General features: G+C 43.7%; 1 protein-coding gene across 1 annotated transcript in view; it reads right to left on the bottom strand.

The window, feature by feature from the left end:
• Positions 1–19,421, bottom strand: part of LOC126473593 (uncharacterized) — a 608,171-nt gene that overhangs the window by 127,548 nt on the left and 461,202 nt on the right. The window lies entirely within an intron of this gene.

The raw sequence follows: 19,421 nt of genomic DNA on the forward strand, positions 1-19,421 counted from the left end.
GACGTAATGAAGTTATATGGAGAATGGTGTGGAATGACTGTATGGTATGGAACTGATGGGCAGGATATAAATTTTAGGAGATGAGAGGGACTCCAGCTAGGCACGGAGATGATGGGTTCGAGCCTTCATCTGGGATGAGATGAGAAGAATGGGTCAGAGTTGGATCGATGGGTGGATTTCATGGATGAGTTCATGGTCTGGGGCGTGGAAAGTATTGTAGAGGAGGTTATATTGAGAAGGTTGTGAGGTGACTAGGCGAGACGAAGCTGGTGGGTCGAGATGTTGATGCTAGGAGATCGATGCCATCTGAGCAATGGGTGTTGGTTTGGCATGGGATCGGTATGCTAGGTCATAGTAATGACGAAGACTAGAGTTCAGGAATGCGCCCGTTGTCTTGGGTGTGAGACGTAATGAAGTTATATGGAGAAGGGTGTGCAATGACTATGTGGGATGCAAGTGATGGGCAGGATATAAGTGTTAATAGATGAGTGGGATCCCAGCTGGGCAAGCGAAAGGTCGTGTTCGAGCCTTCGTTTGGGGTGATATGGGTAGAATGGTTTTGGGTGGGAAGGAAGCGTAGATTTCATAGATGAGCCCGTGGTCTTGAACGTGGGAAGTATTGGAGAGAAGGCTATGTGGAGAAGAATACAGGATTTATTTATTTATCGTATGGCATTATTAGAAATCACACTAATGAACATAAGCAAAGAGTAAATCCATAAAGAGACATATAGCTTACAAATGGAGTTAACGGAACAATCAGTCTTACTCAGAAAGTCTTCAAATTGTCCCGTGTGGGCCCACAGTGGAGGTGTCTGCACTATATGCTGGACTGTCTATCATTCTACTATCTGTCGTACGTCGGAGGTGTGTTCAGATTTCGTTTATACAATGAGTAGCACGTTTTTCGTGGTTGGTTCTAATTCGTTTCAGAATTACTCTGGAATATCTTGCGAGGTCAAAGCAAGTCGTTCTTTTCAGCGGTACATCGAAATTTCTTCAGATCCGCAGTTATAGTACCTTCCCAGCCTACTGCAGTATTGCTCAATATCAAAGTTCTTATTTTCTAAGCATTTAACTTCCACAAATGGTGGTTTTATGGAGCGGAATCGTTTGATTTTTATGTTATCAGAAAACGAATGAAAACAAAGTTGTTGTTTGTTTTGATTTTTTTTTAAATTCTCTAAGTGTTCATCGTCTTCGGAGTTGTAGTGGAGGTATTTGACTTAGGACTGGTAGCCAGACCGTGGGAGTACTCTCATTCGTGGCCTAAATCATTAGCATTGTGTGGTTTAGTTCGATATCTATTTTCTTGGTACGGGTGCTGATAACTCAGATGGGGCAGCAGTATTTTGCTACTGAAAAAACCAGACCTAAGGCTGTTACTCGTAACGCGGGTGCCGAAGAGCCCCATGTCGTGCCACATACCTTATGTATCATATTATTTTGCAGCTCTGAATATCGAGCGCCACTGATAGCTTAACGTTCCTTGTAGACTTAGTAGTTTTATACTGCGATTTAAGGTGACATTGCTGAAAGGAATTTTAAGTTCCAAGTGTGCAAGTTTATTGTTCAGGAGGAAGCACGAAACCTCTTAAACTGGAATGGAGCCTCCTTTTACACAGAAAGTTACTCGTTTCAGCCAGGTCATTTATTAGAACACCCTCCGCTTTCTTAATTTCCTTGTGTTCTGTCGCTAGTGCCCAATTATCAGCGCATCCAAATTTAAGAGATGTTGTTGAAGGCATACTAGCATTATAAATGGTAAAGAACACAGGACCTAAAACAGAGTCTTGAGGAAGATCATTATTCAACTTCATTTGCTTGTTCCATTTAGTACAAATAGTCAGTTGGAATCTTCTATTGCAAGGCATATTTTCTAGCAGTCTTGCAATCACACGACGGGAATAATATGAAGGAAGTTACGTGTCAATAATTTTGTTTAAGGACATCATATTCACCGTTGACTGTAGAGATAATTTATTTCACAGCTGAGATTTCAGCCTCAAGATCATTATAAGGTGGTATTACAAATGATTTTGGTTCAACAGACGTCAAACATTAAGATGCGCCTCAGCCAACGGCGAATATGATGTCGTTTAGAAAAGTCTGCGTGACTCTGAACCCCAGGCATGAGAAGCTAATCAGTATTAACTCTTGTTCCCAATCTCCATACCGTGTCTTAAATCTAAAAATTAACAAATGATTCAGTTGCTCCTGAAGCCCGTCTTCAGTGTAAGTAGTTAAAGAGAGAACACGGAGTGAGCAACTTCCGTTTGGTAGCAAGCTGGCTTTTCCAAGGGGAATTGATTCCAGCATTTCATGGCTAATCTGTTGAGGGTGATACCTTCTAAAATTTGTAAATTTTGTACGCTATGCTGAGTATGACAAATAGACAACATCCAGGTTATGATTTAATCGGTCCCACATACCATAAAACATGTAGTACAGCAATATATGTATGGAAGATGGGGGATGGTTATGTGGGGAGGAACTCATGTGTCAGATGTAGGTGTTAGGAGATAGGTACCAGCTGAGCAAGGAAATTGTAGTTCAAATGGCTCTGAGCACTATGGGACTTAACATCTGAGGTTATCAGTGCCCTAGAACTTATAACTACCTAAACCTAACTAACCTAAGGACATCACACACATCTATGCCCGAGGCAAGATTCGAACCTGCGACTGTAGTGGTCGCGCGGTTCCAAGGAAAGAGTGGGTTGGAGGCTTCATCTGATAAAGGTTGGGTACGTTACGGTTAGAAGGAAGGGTAGATTTCATGGATGACTTCATGGTCTGGGAGAGCAAGCAAGCGAAATTACATTGGGAAGGGATATGGAATGTTTGGAGATGTTGACAGAGGCGCAACGATGGAGGACACTGACTAAACTGAAATTCACCTCAATTTTGTATATCTACATCTATGCCCTATAAACTAATGTGAAGTACGTGGCAGAGGGTACTCCCTGCTGTCTCACGAATTAAAATTACTGCCTGTTCCATTTGCGTACATGTGCATGTAAATAGATGTATACTACTCCTTTTGGCAAGACAAATAGGAAAAGACCTTCCATTAAGAGAAGTACAGTAGAAATACAGACTTCCCTTAATGTAGGCTAAGTGACAACAACGAATCTCAGTTTAGACCACTGTATAGCCATAGTTTGCAAGTACGTCTTCACAGTCACAGTGCTAAGTTATATACTAATAATGGTGTGTGCACACTTCGGTTTTATATTATGCCAAGTATGACATCAAAATTGTATGAGTTTTTTGCTACTATAGCTGTTGAATCAACAGCCTGACAGATGTACTTGTGGAGTTTTTGTTAGAATGCTGTTCAAATGATTATTCCAGTGAGCTGGAATTTCTTGGAAATTATTCTTAAGTAATTCACTAGGAAATTGTGTAAATAAATTATTATAATTATTATTATGATTATGTTAAAACGTTTTATAAATACTGCTAATGTTCATGTTCAGCATTTTAAAAGCGGAGATGACGAAAACTAAGGTTTGGAGGGGACGGGGAAACGATAACAACCCGTAACCCCCTACCAGATCAGAACCCTGGATCAGCACCTGCTCCCATTTCGTCTAAATGCTCGATTTTGGGAGACATGGGACACGGGGAAGCAATTCGACGTCTGTATGAGGTGCATGTTCTGCCGCGACATGATCACATAGGTGGTGATGGCGATAAAGAAATGCATGAGACACTACTGCATAGGATCTGTCTTTGAGTCTTTTCTATTGTATGCTATTCCCTATGTAATTTCACTGCACGTCTTCGAGCGGCGCTTATTCCGTGCGCACTGTGAATACTGCACGTCGCCGGACATTCATGCGTGGTGGGTGGCCTACATTTCAGTGAACGTTTCTCTCGCTCTATTGCCCGCGTCTGACCGGTATTGCGTCAGCCGTAGGCGGCGTTTCACTGCCGACAGCAGAAATCAGGACGTTTAAGCGAACACTTTGTGCTGCGACCCAGTTTTTCTTCCATCTGTCAAAGCAGCCGGCAACAGAAGCCACATTGTCAACGCAACTCAATACACTAGCGTCGGCGCGTCAGTGACGGCGACGTTAAATCTGCCTTCACAGAATTACCGATCGAGGTGGCACTGAGGATAAAACAGAGACGCGCATTCGGGATTACGTTGCTTCAGATCCCCCGGTCGACTATCCTGGTATAATTTTCCACTGTTTCACTAAATCACTTAGAGTAAATTCCACCCTATTTTCTTTCACACCTTTCACTGAACCAAGCTTATTGTCCGGTCTCTAGTGACACCGTCGTAGGCAGGACTCTAAATCGCAATATTCCTACCTATCTCGTTCTGTTGTGTACAAAAACTGCCCGCGATGTTAACATTATGATCCAAAATCTTGGAGAAAGTGACTAGTTCCTATGTTACAAAAACAACGTATGCTTGAGCAACTGCAACAAAATTCTGAGAAATCCCCACAATTGATGACTTTATAAATAAAAAGTGAAATGTTTCTGGGATAAGCACAGATCAGATTTCTTAGTTTCACAGCTATAACTCAATGATTTATTTTGTGACAGTGTAATCAAGGAAGCTATAGATATCCTAAGTACGTGATAACAACCTCGATAAAGACGGCAGTTTGCAGCTGTGTGAAAGTGGAACCCAGCCGTCACCAGGCTAAAGCAGCGAGCGCGGCAGACACAAGAAAAAAACCATTGCCTTGTATGGGGATGCACTGAGCACCAGTGACGTCACAGTCGGTATTACGGTTGCAAGAGGACGAGGCCTGCAGCCACACGGCTGTCAAGTACCACTTGACAGTGGCGAGGGGCATTCTGGCGGGAGATCGTGGATGGATTACCACATGAGGATGCCGGAAACTGTGACTAGCAGAAAAGGACCTGCTTCGCTTGGTCTTTTACTCCATCTATTTTCTGAATTGGAAAAAAATAAATTAATCATCTCATTCGTATATCATGAAACTTATTCGAAGTGTATGCTTATGAACTACATCTGGCGCTATGCTTTCGCGAACATAAGGAATAAGTTTTGCCGTTGCCCAACAAGCGAAGAGGGTACGTAGAGCTGTCCGTGTGATAAATAATATTCTTTTAAATTCGCTTCACAACATTGGGATGTTTGCCCTTGTGCTTTATTGATAGTCATACTCCACACTAATCTTACCAGAAATAGAAGGCTTTAAAAGCTACGTGGTACGTTAGTTGAAATAAGTGTAATCGTGGTATTGCTCTTTTCCGGTTAGTATTTCCGCCTCTTTATTGTTTAGAGGCTTATGTGATAGGTTATACCGACAATACTGAGCGAATTTAGGAATTCTCTTGGTAAGTTTACACTTTCGTCTTGGTTCATCATTGTATCAATTGATTTAAATATTTTTTCCCCCTTGGTATCATGTTCTGTATTCGCTGATTTATTTGTTGAACTATGTTTTTCGTTCCTAAAATTGTTCGCTTACATAATATTCTTTGTTTACATAATTTCTCTCCACAAGCGAGTTTACTTTCTCGATGAGTTGTTCCTCTGTCTGTACTGCGTTTCACAACTCATATTTTGAGACGATTTTGCCAGAGAGCGGATCAATGGGACATGTGCCGTTTCCCAGTTTTATGTTAGAACATCGTTAACATTTGAGAACATTCGCAAAAACTTGAGAGCCTTATAGAAAAATCTCGAAGTTTTCCACTTGAAAATTATGTTGATGCGATATATATGAAAATCTTGTATTTTCGGTGCTCCACCTTATCTGATAGAGACATCTTGTTGAGCACCATGACCTGCATTCATTTGCGAGACCGATATTCAGGCGTATATCCCACCTATCATCAGTGCCATATGCTGTCTACAACACATCAAACGACCTATCCATCACGTACAAAATCTTTTTAATGGTTATAGATTTTGAAGTGCAGCTCATAGAATACAAAAAGGTTTATATACAAATATATTCTCGATTATTCCTCTTTGGGAGAGAGTGTGATCTTGACTCAATCACAGCTTCACTTCCTTTCCTTCTTTTTTTTTCTCCTCAAGACTTCTTCATTAATTCATTGTATTTTTGTCTTTCTTTCGTTTATCTGTTTTTTCCCTGTTGTTTCTTCCGTTGAGACTTATTCAAGTGTCCTGTTTTTTATTTTACTTCTGAATTGTTTTCTGTGCTCTATTTCTCCTTCTAAAAATCTCAATTGTTAAAGGCCTTTGTGTTTCTTTCAGCCAATTAATATTTCATTTGCTTGCATTAACGACGTTAATATTTTTCTTTGAGATTCTGTTTTAGAGTTCCTTGGCGGGTCATTGGACCAAGTGCCTCTCTTAGGACACAGTCATCACCCGTGCGTCTTTTCTCTCGTAGTCATTTGTTGGCGCATGTACGTTAATCAGTGTGTATGCCTTATTCCTTGATTTTATTGACATCTTTGGAGTCTTTCTGAAAGTAATGTAAAGTCAGTGACTGAATCTGAGACGGGCTTGTGAACCGCAAAACCTGCGCCAAATTTTTTCGGTCCTGTGTTGATATACACTGCAAGTTTTCCTCAATAGAACTCCTAATTCTCAGAGTCGAAATTATTTTCATCTGTAGACCGGGTTTCTTGCAGTGTCATAATTTTGATGCTAAATCTATCCAGGGTATCCCTTAGCTGTTTCAGTTTCCCTGGTTTCTATAAAGTTTTTACATTCAGTACCCATATGAAAAATTTTTGTTTTCTTCGAAAACGTTTTGAGAAGCTCCGATACGTCTCTACATGGCATGTCTGGTCCCCTATGAGAGGAACTGGAATCCTATCTTTTGACTCGGGCCAGGAGTAGTGGAATTCCTTCTTGTTGGTCTGCCATGACCGCTTCAAGTTGAAGATTGTTTTTGAGCCGTATGCGTCTGGCTTATAGTAAATCGTTTTGGCGACGGTTTTGCTGCGTCTTTTACCACCTCGGTTAGCTCGATTGCTCTCTCGACACTTCCCGTCAGAGGGTTTCTTGTGCAGAGAGCTGGAGGCTACTTGAGCGCGTGATCGCTGATGCGGAGCGTGGTGGCAGGGACTGGAGCAGTCGGCTGTGGTGAGTTCAGTGTTGCCGTCATTGGAGTAATAGTGTGGGACGCTTTGCGATTGCAAGAGGCAGGTGTGCCTCGAAGAGCTCTGTCAGCATGGTGAAGAACAGGTCAAGGTGTTGTTACGTGGTATTCTGGAATTCTCTGGCGCGAAGCCTTGTGGAGCCCGCAGTGAGTCGGTGACACTGTGGCTTTCTTCTGCCGGGTTCTCCAGAAACAAATGAGAATTACTGCGCTGTTTCCACCGGCCGCGGTGGCCGAACGATTCTAGGCGCTTCAGTCCGGAACCACGTGGCAGCTACGGTCGCAGGTTCGAAACCTGCCTCGGGCATGCATGTGTGTGATGTCCTTAAGTTAGTTAGTTTTAAGTTGTTCTAAGTCTAGTGCACTGATGACCTCAGGTGATAAGTCCCATAGTGCTCAGAGCCATTTGAACCATACTGTTTCCGCATTCTGGTTACATCTGGAATACGACTAATGTATTTATTCTCCCGTCAAATTTTGTATAGTGTTGTGACCTCAAGTTGGTCGCGTATTGTTAAGCTGTAAATCAGTAGCTATTGTGTGTAACACATACCACTAATTTGATCCTTGTTTAGCGTATACGATGGCTATTCGCAAAAAAGTTCCGATCGATCATGAAATTTAAACCACTGTGAAAATTCGATGAAGCTTTTCACATATATGTTGGTTAGTGTCTCTAGTATTCCAGACGTTCGCGTCATGTCGCTCTTTTCAGTTCTGAGCGCACAGTGAGCACGTAAAGATGCCTACAAAACGGTGCCCCGCGCTTAATGCACTGCTGGCCATTAAAATTGCTACACCAAGAAGAAATGCAGATGATAAACGGGTATTCATTGGACAAATACATTATACTAGAACTGACATGTAATTACATTTTCACGCAATTTGGGTGCATAGACCCTGAGAAATCAGTACCCAGAACAACCACCTCTGGCCGTAATAACGGCCTTGCTACGCCTGGACATTGAGTCAAACAGAGCTTGGATGGCGTGTACAGGTACAGCTGCGCATGCAGCTTCAACACGATACCACAGTTCATCAAGAGTAGTGACTGGCGTATTGTGACGAGTCAGTTGCTCGGCCACCATTGACCAGTCGTTTTCAATTGGTTAGAGATCTGGAGAATGTGCTGGCCAGGGCAGCGGTCGAACATTTTCTGTATCCAGAAAGGCCCGTACAGGATCTGCAACATGCGGTCGTGCATAGTCCTGCTGAAATATAGGGTTTCGCAGGGATCGAACGAAGAGCCACGGGTCGTAACATATCTGAAATGTAACTTCCACTGTTCAAAGTGACGTCAATGCGAACAAGAGGTGACCGAGACGTGTAACCAGTGGCACCCCATACCATCACGCCGGAGGTTACGCCAGCTTCCAATGCGCCTTCACCGCGATTTCGCCAAACACGGATGCGACCATCGTGATAATGTAAACAGAACCTGCATCCATCCGAAAAAATGACGTTTTGCCGTTCGTGCACCCAGGTTCGTCGCTGAGTACTCCATCGCAAGCGCTCCTGTCTGTGATGCAGCGTCAAGGGTAACCGCAGCCATGGTCTCCGAACTGATAGTCCATGCTGCTGCAAACGTCGTCGAACTGCTTGTGCAGATGGTTGTTACCTTGCAAACGTCCCCATCTGTTGACTCAGGGATCGAGACGTGGCTGCACGATCCGTTACAGCCATGCGGATAAAATACCTGTCATCTCGACCGCTAGTGATACGAGGCCGTTGGGATCCAGCACGGCGTTCCGTATTACCCTCCTGAACTCACCGATTCCATTGGATATCGACCAACTCGAGCAGCAATGTCGCGATACGATAAACCGCAATCGCGATAGGCTGCAATCCGACCTTTATCAAAGTCGGAGACGTGATGGTACGCATTTCTCCTCCTTACACGAGACATCACAACAACGTTTCACCAGGCAACGCCGGTCAACTGCTGTTTGTGTATGAGAAATCGGTTAAAAACTTTCCTCATGTCAGCACGTTGTAGGTGTCGCCACCGGCGCCAACCTTGTGTGAATGCTCTGAAAAGCTAATCATTTGCATATCACAGCATGTTCTACCTGTCGGTTAAAATTTGCGTCTGTAGCACGTCATCTTTTTGGTGTAGCAATTTTAATGGCTAGTAGTGTATGAGAGCCTAGTGAGATATTTCGTCTAATGTCTTGCAGCCCATATAACGTAACTGTCGTACAGTTCCTTCTTCGTAACAATTCTCAGCCGCATTCTGCACGAGCATCAATGAAGATGCTCCTGCAGCGTTTAGGATGGGAAATGTTTGATCACCCACAATACATCCCGTAATTGGCTTCCGCTGAGTTTCAACTATGCTCACATGAACCGCTGCCCATGATGACAACACTTTGGCGCAGACAACGAGCTGTAGATAAGCTTAAAAAATTGGCGGAAAGCACAGGTGCCTGCATTCTATGACGAGGCTATTGGTAAGTTTGTACAACGCTACGACAAACGTCTAAGTCTGAGCGTTGACAATTCCACTTCGGTTTTACAAAGAGTACTCTACTGCATTGGTTCCTTACTTAGCTTACATTTATCATGAATATCTTTCCCAACGTAAAGTCCAGAGCGACTGAAAAAAAGCGCAGGTGACGCCTGTATATAAGAAGGGTAGTAGGATGGATCCTCAAAATTACAGACCAATATCCTTAACATCGGATTGTTGCAGGATTCTCGAACATATTATCAGTTCGAATATAATGAATTTCCTTGAGACAGAGAAGTTGCAGTCCATGCATCAGCACGGCTTTAGAAAGCATCGCTCCTGCGACACGGAACTCGCTCTTTTTTCACATGATATCTTGCGAACCATGGATGAAGGGTATCAGACGGATGCCATATTCCTAGACTTCCGGAAAGCGTTTGACTCGGTGCCCCACTGCGACTCCTAACTAAGGTGCGAGCATATGGGATTGGTTCCCAAATATGTGAGTGGCTCGAAGACTTCTTAAGTAATAGAACCCAGTACGTTGTCCTCGACGGTGAGTGTACATCGGAGGTGAGGGTATCATCTGGAGTGCCCCAGGGAAGTGTGGTAGGTCCGCTGTTGTTTTCTATCTACATAAATGATCTTTTGGATAGGGTGGATAGCAATGTGCGGCTGTTTGGTGATGATGTTGTGGTGTACGGGAGGGTGTCGTCGTTGACTGACTGTAGGAGGATACAAGATGACTTGGACAGGATTTGTGGTTGGTGTAAAGAATGGCAGCTAACTCTAAATATACACTCCTGGAAATTGAAATAAGAACACCGTGAATTAATTGTCCCAGGAAGGGGAAACTTTATTGACACATTCCTGGGGTCAGATACATCACATGATCACACTGACATAACCACAGGCACATAGACACAGGCAACAGAGCATGCACAATGTCGGCACTAGTACAGTGTATATCCACCTTTCGCAGCAATGCAGGCTGCTATTCTCCCATGGAGACGATCGTAGAGATGCTGGATGTAGTCCTGTGGAACGGCTTGCCATGCCATTTCCACCTGGCGCCTCAGTTGGACCAGCGTTCGTGCTGGACGTGCAGACCGCGTGAGACGACGCTTCATCCAGTCCCAAACATGCTCAATGGGGGACAGATCCGGAGATCTTGCTGGCCAGGGTAGTTGACTTACACCTTCTAGAGCACGTTGGGTGGCACGGGATACATGCGGACGTGCATTGTCCTGTTGGAACAGCAAGTTCCCTTGCCGGTCTAGGAATGGTAGAACGATGGGTTCGATGACGGTTTGGATGTACCGTGCACTATTCAGTGTCCCCTCGACGATCACCAGTGGTGTACGGCCAGTGTAGGAGATCGCTCCCCACACCATGATGCTGGGTGTTGGCCCTGTGTGCCTCGGTCGTATGCAGTCCGGATTGTGGCGCTCACCTGCACGGCGCCAAACACGCATACGACCATCATTGGCACCAAGGCAGAGGCGACTCTCATCGCTGAAGACGACACGTCTCCATTCGTCCCTCCATTCACGCCTGTCGCGACACCACTGGAGGCGGGCTGCACGATGTTGGGGCGTGAGCGGTGTAACGGTGTGCGGGACCGTAGCCCAGCTTCATGGAGACGGTTGCGAATGGTCCTCGCCGATACCCCAGGAGCAACAGTGTCCCTAATTTGCTGGGAAGTGGCGGTGCGGTCCCCTACGGCACTGCGTAGGATCCTACGGTCTTGGCGTGCATCCGTGCGTCGCTGCGGTCCGGTCCCAGGTCGACGGGCACGTGCACCTTCCGCCGACCACTGGCGACAACATCGATGTACTGTGGAGACCTCACGCCCCACGTGTTGAGCAATTCGGCGGTACGTCCACCCGGCCTCCCGCATGCCCACTATATGCCCTCGCTCAAAGTCCGTCAACTGCACATACGGTTCACGTCTACGCTGTCGCGGCATGCTACCAGTGTTAAAGACTGCGATGGGGCTCCGTATGCCACGGCAAACTGGCTGACACTGACGGCGGCGGTGCACAAATGCTGTGCAGCTAGCGCCATTCGACGGCCAACACCGCGGTTCCTGGTGTGTCCGCTGTGCCGTGCGTGTGATCATTGCTTGTACAGCCCTCTCGCAGTGTCCGGAGCAAGTATGGTGGGTCTGACACACCGGTGTCAATGTGTTCTTTTTTCCATTTCCAGGAGTGTAGATAAATGTAAATTAATGCAGATGAATAGGAAAAAGAATCCCGTAATGTTTGAATACTCCATTAGTAGTGTAGCGCTTGCCACAGTCACGTCGATTAAATATTTGGGCGTAACATTGCAGAGCATGTAATGGCAGTTGTGGGGAAGGCGGATAGTCGTCTTCTGTTCATTGGTAGTATTTTGGAAAGGTGTGGTTCATCTGTAAAGGAGACCGCTTATAGAACGCTGGTGCGACCTGTACTTGAGTACTGCTCGAGCGTTTGGGATCCCTATCACGTCGGATTGAGGGAGGACATAGAAGCAGTTCAGAGGTGGGCTGCTAGATTTGTTATGGTAGGTTTGATCATCACGCGAGTGTTACGGAAATGCTTGAGGAACTCGGGTGGGAGTCTCTAGAGGAAAGGAGGCGTTCTTTCCGTGAATCGCTACTGAGGAAATTTAGAGAACCAGCATTTGAGGCTGACTGCAGTACAATTTTACTGCCGCCATCTTACATTTCGCGGAAAGACCACAAAGATAAGATAAGAGAGATTAGGCCTCGTACAGAGGCATATAGGCATTTTTCCCTCGTTCTGTTTGGCAGTGGAACAGAGAGAGAAGATGCTAGTTGTGGTAGGAGGTACCCTCCACCAGGCACCGTAGGGTGGATTACGGAGTATGTATGTAAATGTAGATGTAGAGAAGTGGGTGGAATGTGTAGCTTACTGTCGTAAAGAAAACGTTTCTGGTTTTCAGAGGGATTTCCATTTTGCGAGCGATCGTTCCTCACTTTCCGAATAGCCCTCGTTTAAGTGCCGTTCCTTACTTTTTTTATGTGTAGTTTTGTAGTAACAAATTTAAGTTTCAGGTTTTTCCATCGATATTTTCTACTATGTATAATGCACTGTAGATGCCATTTTGGTGACTGATGTAGGTACGGAGCAACCATTTGACAATGGGGATTGTACCTGAGTGTTATTGTTTGGATCAGGCTTTTACATTAAGTAATATGGTTTTCTTAATTTGTCAACCCGTTGTACGTTAGCCAATTGTAATTAGTATTTCGCTATTCAAGTTCTGTGTACTGTAGGGACTGTTAGTTACAGAAATTTGATGTTTAGTTCAAAGATGCCATTACTATTTTTTGAACTGTCTGACTGTATTGAGTTCCTTGTAATGCAGCAAACCTGCTTGTGTAGGTAGATACCATTTCGAAAAGGCACTGTGCCTGCGATTAACGTTATTTTGCATTTGTGTACTCAGGCTTTAATTTTTAAGAACTCTCCACTAATTGAAATTATGTAATTACTACTGCATTTTTTCACAATCTGTTCACTGCATTGAATTTTGGCAAAAAGCCATTAACAGGGTCTAATAATTTGTGTTATATTTGCTATTTAATATTAACTTGATCAGGTGGAAATACAGTAATTACATTACGTCAAAATTTCGTAAGTACAGTTACGTTGCTCTTCTCAGGACTCAACTTTTATATCAAATAGATCTATCATTTTATAGTTGTTATCTAAAGTCTTTGAAACTCAGTTAGGTTCTGATACCTCTTTTGCTGATCTGAAGTCAGTGTGTGAAATTTGTGGTTACAGCTTGGTTTCTCATGTGGATCACCATCGAACTGTTGTTTCTTGCAGCATGATGTCATCAGAAATTGTAATATGAAGTACAGAACATGTGTAATTGATACGTGAAAGTTAAAACAAGATCTTTGGGTTTTAATACTGAAGTCTGATTTTATGTGTAACAAATTATTTTCCGCAAAATGTGTAATGTAATATCGGCTCAGCGCCTTACCGCTTCCTCCCCCCCCCCCCCCCCCCGCTCCTACCACTTTAATTTTTTGGTGATGTCCGATGAAGATCACAAGATTGTAAAACGTAATTGCTGAGATCAAGCCGTATGTCTAACAGGCGCACCAACTAGATGAACAAACGCTGATCAACCGTCGCTGGCATATCAGATCAGACACTGATAGGTTTTGTGATAGCATTTAGTCCGTCCTGGAGATTTAATTTCTTCTGTACCACCCACATATGGGAGGCTTTCTCCTATCCGACAGCCTGCGAGGCACCCAATGGGGGATGGAACAAAAAAAAAAAAAATGGCTCTGAGCACTATGGGACTCAACATCTGAGGTCATCAGTCCCCTAGAACTTAGAACTACTTAAACCTAACTAACCTAAGGACAGCACACACATCCATGCCCGAGGCAGGATTCGAACCTGCGACCGTAGCGGTCGCGCGGTTCCAGACTGTAGCGCCTAGAACCGCTCGGCCACCAAGGCCGGCGGGGATGGAACAGCCTCACAGGAACAGTATATGTTTGGGCTGATTTCGTGCACACATTACAAAAACGAAATTGCGGATATATGCCGAAACACTAAATTAAAAGTGCCTGATGACTCTTAGGAGAGACACATGTATTCTTCTTCGTTTTGTTTTAGCAATGTGAGGACCACGTAAACTTGGGACACCTTTATATTTCTTCTGATCTATATCCTGTGCAACATTCTTACTTCACAGTCTTCTTCGCTCTTCTGTAGATGTTTTTCTCCTGTGTTTAATTCTGTCCTATAAACCCATGACAGCCCAGATTTTTGATTCGAAAGTCACCGTGTTGTAAATCTCTGTTTCCTGTGCTCCTGTTTCTTCCAGACTGTTTTCTACCTATGGGATCCAGTACACTTTGGTCCTCTTGTTCACAAGAAACTTCAATAACTGACGTGTCACCCTGCCTTGGGCGACTATAAGGATGTGTCCGAAGAAGATAGTGCTTTCCCAGATGATATCTGAATTCCTCTCTACTGTGGTATGCTGTTTTTGGTTCGCTCACCTTCTGTATTTACCGTCTCGTCTTCTTCGAGATCCAACTATCCTCCTGAGAATCGCTTGTTCCACAAGTCCTAGTCTCATTTGCAACTCTGTTCTTATGAGCTTTAGACTTGTTGCTGTATGTACGGCTTCAGGGTGTAGCAGTGACCGGTAATGTTTTAATTTTGCATTAGTCGAAAAGTTCTTCTTGTTGTAGGCATTCATAGTGAGTTTGTACGCAAAACTATTTTTTTCTTCATTTCTGTGGCCATAGTGTCCGTAGCTGCATTCCTGTTATTAAGAATATTTAAAATCCGTTCCTGCAACCACTAAAAAAATTCATATTTCTACATTTGGCATTTCATTTTACTGGTAAAACGAAACGTGCGTGGTAATATAAATACGAATTTTTTAGTAGCTGCAAAGATGAATTTTTAAGTACTTTCCATTATTTTCAAATTCGTATTCCTATAGCTCCTATATGAGCTTGTTACTTGATATTAATGTTATTTTGGAATTTCTTTCCATCATAAATGTTAGTGTTATCAATAAAATATAACTGCTTTCGTTGCATTTTTGTTAGCATCACTATCTAAATATCTTGTTATTTTCTTCTGTGACAAAATATATTTCATTGTGGAACGTCATATGAGAAATGTTAAAAAAATAATGTATTTTTTGAGCGAGTTTTATGTATTCATCTATAACAACTTTATCCCCTACAAAATAGCCCCATTAGGTATTATAAACTTATAGCAGTGCTTTTTCAAAGGCCCAAAACAGATCTGGAGCTCTATCTTTGGGATAGCATTAAGCTCTCTGTGTCTAGTCTCTGCTTGTGAAACGACAGCACTTTTAGATTTGCTTCATTTTTGGGAACGGGAAAAAGTCACATGGGAAGACGTCTGACGAATATGGAGTCAGAGGCGTCATTACAGTATTGTTTTTGGACAGAAATTAAAGAAACAAGCAACAAAGCGTGATCAGGGTCAGCATCGTTGTGCCAAAGCCGTGAATTGTTTCGTCACAAATCCGGGTGTTTTTTCAGACCGCTTCATGAAAGCGGAGGTGAACGAACTCGTTGTTCGTTAGACCTCGTGGCAAGAACTCAAGTTGCAGTATGCCGGTGAAATCGAAAAATACAGTGGATATATCCTTCCCATCTAATGGCACTTGTCGAACTTCTTTCGGCTTTGGCGATTCAGAATGCTTTCACCTGGACATGGAGCTTTAGTTTCGACGTTATATATACGTAAACCCATGTTTCATCACGTGTTACGACGCGTGTGAGTAGTTCTGCATTGTCACTGACTTCGTTCAGAAACTCTTGGACGACTTGCCTTCGCGCTGTTTTTCTTCGAAATTCAACAAATTTTTCTCTCAAATGTTTTATACCCTTAACACCAACCACGAAAACCGACAGCCTACCTTTAATCTGGTCTACGCTTCGCAACGCCATGAGAAGTCCCCTGGAAATACACATGGTTCGAATTTCAAGTTAAACTGTAAGTCTCTCTCCCCCGTACGATAACTACGGCAGATTAGGGGAGTGGATTAGGGACACGCAAGTCTCTAAAGTAGTGTCCAATAGAAAGACTTTCACGAGGTGAGCCACAGGAAACATCGTGGATTCTACCAGGAAGCATGTAATCTGTTTTGACAAATGGCAGCAGATTAAATGTCCGATATGGCTAACACTGTGTAGGTACTTCTCAGGCATATTTACCAACACAACACCGAAAAAAATCTCGCGAATCGTACTATGTTATTGTTCTTGTTGTTGGTGGTGGTGGTGGTGTTGTGATCTTCAGTCCAGAGACTGGTTTGATGCAGCTCTCGATGCTACTCTATCCTCTGCAAGTCTTTTCATCTCCGAGTAACTACTGCAACCTACATCCTTCTGAATCTGCTTAGTGTATTCATCTCTTGGTCTCCCTCTACGATTTTTAATCTCCTTGCTTCCCTCCAGTACCAAATTGGTGATCCCCTGATGCCTCAGAACGTGTCCTACCAACCGATCCCTTCTTCTAATCGTGCCACAAATTCCTCTTCTCCCCAATTCTGTCCAGTACCACCTTGTTAGTTGCGTGATCTACCCATCTCATCTTCAGCATTCTTCTGTAGTAACATATTTCGAAATCTTGTATTCTCTTCTTGCCTAAACTATTTATCGTCCATGTTTCACTTCCATACATGGCTACACTCCATACAAATACTTTCAGAAAAGACTTCCTGACACATCTGTACTCGATGTTAACAAATTTCTGTTCTTCAGAAACGCATTCCTTACCATAGCCACTCTACGTTTTATATCTCCTATACCTCCACCATCATCAGCTGATTTGCTGCCCAAATAGCAAAACTCATGAACTACTTTAAGTGTCTTATTTCCTAATCTAATTCCTTCAGCATCACCTGATTTAATTCGACTACATTCCGTTACTCTCGATTTGCTTTTGTTGGCGCTTTGCTTTTGTTGATGTTCCTCTTCTATCCTCCTTTCAAGACACTGTCCACTCCGTTCAACTGCTGTTCCAAGTCCTTTGCTGTCACTGACAGAATTACAAACATTATAAAATTCCCATTAATTTTCAAGCATACCTCGTACATCTTTGGATACGCCATTTAGAGATTCAACGTTGACTTTTAATCATCAGCGTGTCATTACTTGCCTCCATAAAATTACCATGAATGGTTTTCTCTATAAAGCGTCGCAGGTGGACACCCTCCCGTGGGAGCGAGACTTTGCCCACCCCTGCGGGTTGGAGACTGGGAGGGATGCGGTCCCACTGTACACCTGGAGGGCCGGATCGCCAGGTATAAGCGGGCAGGGAATAGGGAGAGAGAAACTTCGCCGACGTTTGACAAAACGGGACACGGTGCTTTCGGCAATATGCTCAGTGCGTCGCCGGGTATTTTGTTCAGTTCAAACAAGTTGTGGTAGACGTTTGACAAAATCAAATAATCAGATAGAATTTTGCATTTTCGATTTCGTTTGTTTTTTATGTTTTCCCTTACACTAATGAGTTCGAAAACAACAGTGCTGACTTTGAAAATCAAGAAGCTTTGCAGTACGAATGAATACGTGTAAATCATTTGAAGTTTTTAATTCTTAAATGATTTTTTTATCCGTTTACTCTCCTGATTTAACTTTCGATAGCTCATAAAGGCTACGCTTCGGAAACTGGTATAAGCATCTGTATTCAAATACAGAGATATGTAAACAGGCAGAATACGGTGTTGCGGTCAGCAACACATATATAAGACAACAAGTGTCGGAAATATTTGGTAGATCGGTTACTGGTGCTACAACACAGTATCTCCGAGGTAACGATAAAGTGGGTATTTTTCCGTGTGAGCATGTCACGAATGTACGTGAATATCAGGAATCCAGCAAACAATCAGATCTCCGACACCGCTGCGGCGGGAAAAAGTCCCTGCAAGAACGGGACCAACTACGACTGAAGAGAATCGTTCAACGTGACAGGAGTGCAACCCTTCCGCAAACTGCTGCAGATTTCAATGCTGGGCCATCAACAAGTGTCAGCGTGCGAACCATTCAACGAAATCATCGATATGGGCTTTCGGGGCAGAAGGCCCACTCGTGTACGCTTGATGACAGCACGACACAAAGCCTTATGCTTTGCTTGGGCCCGTAAACACCGTCATTGGCTGTTGATGACTGGACACATGTTATCTGATCGTACGAGTCTTGTTTCAGATTGTATCGAGCGGATGGACTTGTACGGGTTTGGAGACAACCTCATACATCCATGCACTCTGCATGTCAGCAGGGGACTGTAATGGTGTGGGGAGTGTGCAGTTGGACCCCTGATACGTCTAGATGTGACTCTGACAGGTGGCACGTACGTAAGCATCCTGTCTGATCACCTGCATCCATTCATGTCCATTGTACATTCCCACTGACTTGGGAAATTCCAGCGACTCCTCACACGATCAGAATTGCTACAGAATGGCTCCAGGAACACCCTTCAGAGTTCAAACATTTACGATGGCCACCAAACTCCCCAGATATGAACATTATTGAGTATATCTGGGATGCCTTGCAACGTGCTGTTCGGAAGAGATTTCTACCCCCTTGTGCTCTTACGGATTTATGGACAGCCCTCGAGGATTCATGGTATCTGTTCCCTCCAGCACTACTGTAGACATGCCACGTCATGTTGCGGCACTTCTGCGTGCTCGTGGTGGCTCTACACGATATTAGGCAGGTGCACCAGTTTCTTTGTCTCTTTAGTGTAAATTTATAGAAAATTTTGAAGGATATTTCTTAGATATAAGAGGAGAAACAAGACAGAAAAATTTCTAGGTAACATGTTCGCAGATAACTTTCGAGAGCGTCAGCTGAAATGTATTATCCACGGTAAGCTGTCACCTTCATTTATCTCGTCGGTAGGCGTTTCAGTAGGTTACATCAGTGTCATCAAGTGTGCTTGTACAGAATAACGTGAGAGACCGTTCGCCCATACGTTTCACTGCGCAACATGCGCCACAGAAATTTTTGTGTGTCAAAAAAATGTTCAAATGTGTGTGAAATCTTATGGGACTTAACTGCTAAGGTCATCAGTCCCTAAGCTTACACACTACCTAACCTAAATTATCCTAAGGACAAACACATACACACACACACACACACACTCACACACACACACACACACACACACACATGCCCGAGGATTCATGGACCAGTCGCACAGTCCGTGACTGCAGCGCCCAAGACCGCTCGCCTAATTCCGCGCAGCTTTTGTGTGTCAACCACCCACGTTACATTGACCTTATTTAAAAAAAAAAAAAAAATAAAGGAAGAAAAGACGTGATGATGGTGTAACACCCGGAAAGCCCACCGGAAAAAAAAAA

This window comes from Schistocerca serialis, chromosome 4 (assembly GCF_023864345.2).
Source record: "Schistocerca serialis cubense isolate TAMUIC-IGC-003099 chromosome 4, iqSchSeri2.2, whole genome shotgun sequence".
NCBI classification, from domain to species: Eukaryota; Metazoa; Arthropoda; class Insecta; order Orthoptera; family Acrididae; genus Schistocerca; species Schistocerca serialis.